The following is a 3857-nucleotide window of genomic DNA, read 5'->3' as shown; positions in this document are numbered from 1 at the left end:
TTAGGGCACCTGAGGACCATTTAGTGAGCGATTCCTCAAGCAGCCACGGAAGGGCCTTGCTCCCGGTTAGGAGCACAGGATGGCCTTTTCCAGCGCATTTGCCACATCACGTCTTGTCCCTGTGACTGGGAACTTTCAGGAAAGTGTCTGTATGAAGGCATGATGGAAGCTCTCCCCTGTCGCCAGGAAGTTCCACTAGCCACTCCCAACTGTCTCATCACAGTACGCTGGACCCACCTAGATGGCGCCCAGCTCGGACAGAAAGCTAAGATCATCTCATCATGACCTGTCTCCAATTCACCAAACACCTGGCAGGCGCCTTTCGTGGACACACAGTATAGAGGGGAAATCACACAAAGTCATCCACAGGATCTTCCCATCCTATGATGATTTGGGACGCCCATTTGAATCTCACCACAAACTGGTGGAAAATGGCTCAGACCACCGACAGACTGGCAAAACTGAGAGGGGAGGAAGGGGAGAGGGGGGGAGAGGGAGATTGGGGAGGTGGGACAGGGACCAGGGGCAGGGAGAAGGATGGAGGGGGTAAGGGAGCACGGGAGGGGGTGGGGGGAGAGGGGGGGAGACAGGGAGCCAGAGCCAGAGCCACAGGGGCTCGCACGCGGGCCTGGAAACCGCCCCTCAGCTCTCTCCGCTCAAGGCAGGCCCGAACCGACACGAGCGGCCCACAGGAAGTGAGCACCCCAGCCGGCAGAACCACGGCGCGCGGCGCACACCGACCCCAGCTCCCGGCCCGACCCCGGGTCCCGCGCCCGGCCGACCTCCTCCGGGGAGGAAGCGCCAGGCCCCGTGTTCAAGATGTGCAAAGCGAGAGCTCCTGTCGGTGGTTGAGAAGCTTGACAACTGGTATACCCGCGTGGACACCTGCGTGGAGATCCCTCCACACTAACAGCAGAGTTACACCACCCAGCAACCTCACTGTTCGTCAAAATGTTTGTGATCCGTTTAGCAAAACCATGCCCAAGCAGCCCATGCTCGGTGAAGTAAAATCCACAATAGCTCCGTGACAGAAGCCTCATCTGTGTCCAACGGCAGATGAGTGCCGGAAGAAAGCGGTATTAGTAGAAAATGGATTGCTACTCCGCATTCATTCTTTCCTTTTTTTGCCACGTCTGGGGCCTGGTTTCCGTTCCTGGGTGCTGTCCCTGAGCTGCTTTCGGTCAAGGCTGCTGATCTGCCAACTCACGTTGGGCATGCCCGCCATGCCCCCAGGCCCCCGGTGGAAGAGTTTCTCCACCACAGAGCGCATGGACAACCATGGCTGCCGTCCATGGGCACCACCAGTAGCTTGCCTGCCTGGGCAGAGCCTGAGGCCAGCAGCAGACATGCACACACAGGAAGGAGGGCAGGCAAGACTGCAGGAGCCATGGGCAGTGCAGCCAGGAGCAATCTGCAGTTAGACACTATACAGCAGTAAGGACAAACAGAAAATGTGTGTTGGATGCAGTGGATGCACACACTTTGTACAGAAAGCTCCACTGGCTGCTGCAGATTTACCCAACAGACAAAAATTATTAAAGCCCGATGCTGGTGTCTCCTACCCATAATCCTAGCCACTCAGGAGGCTGGATTTGAGGATCAAAGTTCAAAACCTACCTGGGCAGGAAAGTCCACAAGACTCTTATCTCCAATTAACCATCAGAAAATGGAAAGTGGCTGATGCTCAAAGTAGTGGAGTGCTAGCCTGTGGTAAAAAAGCTCAGGGACATCACTCAGGCCCTATGTTCAAGCCTCACTGACCACACCACCAACAACAACAACAAAAAGAATACTGATTAATATTGCAAATAATGCCAGGCATCAGTGGCTCATACCTGTTATCTTAGCTACTCAGGAGGCTGAGATCTGAGGATCACAGTTCAAAGCCAGCCGATGCAGGAAGGTCCATAAGACTCATCTCCAATTAAGCACCAGATAACCAGAAGTGGCACTGTTGCTCAAATGGCAGAGTGCTCGCCTTGAGCGACCCAGGCCCAGAGTTCAACCCCATAACTGACAAAAAAACCTTAAGAATGCATATATATATGCATATAAATGAATATATATATATATATATATAAGGAAGATTTGACCTTTGCCTTGGAGAGAAGCATGCCCTCTACTGACAGAATCATAAAGCAATGGGTTTGGACTTTGACACTGTAGAAAGATGGAGAACTAAACTAAACTTGAATAAAGTTGCTAATACTGCACTGTTTCCCAAATAAACTTGGACTTTACCTAAAGTCTAACAAAGACTTCTTACTTAGAAAGAAATTGGCACTCAGCCTCCAGGGAAAGACTAATGAGATCCACAGCTCTGCCCTCCTCGTTGTGGTGGAATTCTGGCTTTGAAGCCACTCTGCCATTAGGTGGCTCTGCTGCTTAACTTGTCTATTCCCAGCAGGATGCTATTCCAATGCTGAGTCCTTTGAGACTTGTGAAGTGATGGAACTTGTGAAGTGGACCACTCCAGAGATCGGAGAGGATTTGCACATGCTCTCCTTAACTCACTTGCTCTGATACATCTGCAGGAATAGGCAGACACCTACTGGCTGCTCATCTCCACACTGCATCGAATAAAGGACACTGCATTTTATAAAGGACAACAGATTGATGATGATCACAAACTTTAGAAAATGAAAAACATATGTGGCTTTCTTAGTAAGCACTAATACTTGATATAAGGCTGCTTAATGAAAGCCTGTACTGCAGCATGAATAGATGACTAAGTCAGTGGGACAGAGGGAGAGATTAGAAGCAGATAGAATGAATGTGTGCTGGCGTGATTTTTAAAAACTACAGTTCATTTCCATGGAAGAAGAATGCCATTATACTCAAAATGCGTTAGGAAACACAGAAAACTCAACTCATACAGAATGCACATTAAGATCTCATTGCAGAAAAAGGTCACCAAAATCAGAGAAACATGTTCAAAACATGAAAGCAAAAGAGAACATGTTTCTGTTTTGAAAGCTGGAAAGAAACCAATTGAAAGCTGGGTGCTGGTAGCTTACATCTGTAATCCTAGGACTCAGGAGGCTTAGATCTGAGGATCGTGGTTCAAAGCCAGCCCAGGCAGTAAGATCCATGAGATTCTTATCTCCAATAAACCACCAGAAAACCAGTAGTTGTGCTGTAGCTCAAGTTATAGAGCACCAACCTTGAGCTGAAGAGCTGAAGAACAGTGCCCAAGCCCAGAATTCAAACCCACAACTGACCAAAAAAAAAGTTGAGGGCTAGGAAGGTGGCTCAGTGGTAGAGCGCTTGCCTTGCATGCATGAGGCCCTGGGTTCAATTCCTCAGCACCATATAAGCAAAAAAGAAAAAAGCCAGAAGTGGCGCTGTGGCTCAAGTGGTAGAGCGCTAGCCTTGAGCTGAAGAGCTGGGGGACAGCACCCAGGCCCAGAGTTCAGGCTCCATGACCGGACCCCCCCCCAAAAAAAGTTGAAATTCAAAAACAGCTAAAACAAGCAATCCATTATACTATTTAAAAAAGTGAAAATAATGTTTGAAAAGGGACAAAGATCTACAATAAAATTAATTATAGTACACATACGAAAACAAAGTATTAATATTTCTAGTCCTATGAAACTTATAGCAATTAATTATAAAAAGGAAAAATTAAAAAATGTGAACATGTAATAAAAGAAAAATGTGAATGAATGACAGCATATCTCTGAAAATTGCACATGAAATAAAAAAGAGCTATGCACAATACTTTGGGCTAAAATAAAAACTTTTTCCCCCAACAACAAATCTTCAAAGAAACAACTGCCCAATAAATAAGTGGGCTAAAGACTTAAAGAGAAACTTCTCTGAAGAGGAAAGAAGGATGGCCAATAGACACATGAAGA

General features: G+C 47.5%; 1 protein-coding gene and 1 pseudogene across 1 annotated transcript in view; both read right to left on the bottom strand.

Annotated features, from left to right (window-relative positions):
- Window positions 1-1429, bottom strand: part of LOC106001645 — a 29317-nt pseudogene extending 27888 nt beyond the window's left edge.
- LOC105980109 (UDP-glucuronosyltransferase 1-7C-like) overlaps window positions 1-3857 on the bottom strand; it is a 178603-nt gene that overhangs the window by 148187 nt on the left and 26559 nt on the right. The gene's annotated exons all lie outside the window — the stretch shown is intronic.

This window comes from Dipodomys ordii, unplaced genomic scaffold (genome assembly GCF_000151885.1).
Source record: "Dipodomys ordii isolate 6190 unplaced genomic scaffold, Dord_2.0 Scaffold1, whole genome shotgun sequence".
Taxonomy (NCBI): Eukaryota; Metazoa; Chordata; class Mammalia; order Rodentia; family Heteromyidae; genus Dipodomys; species Dipodomys ordii.
The sequence above is the reverse complement of the archived record's forward strand: the minus strand, read 5'-3'. Positions and strand labels throughout refer to the sequence as shown.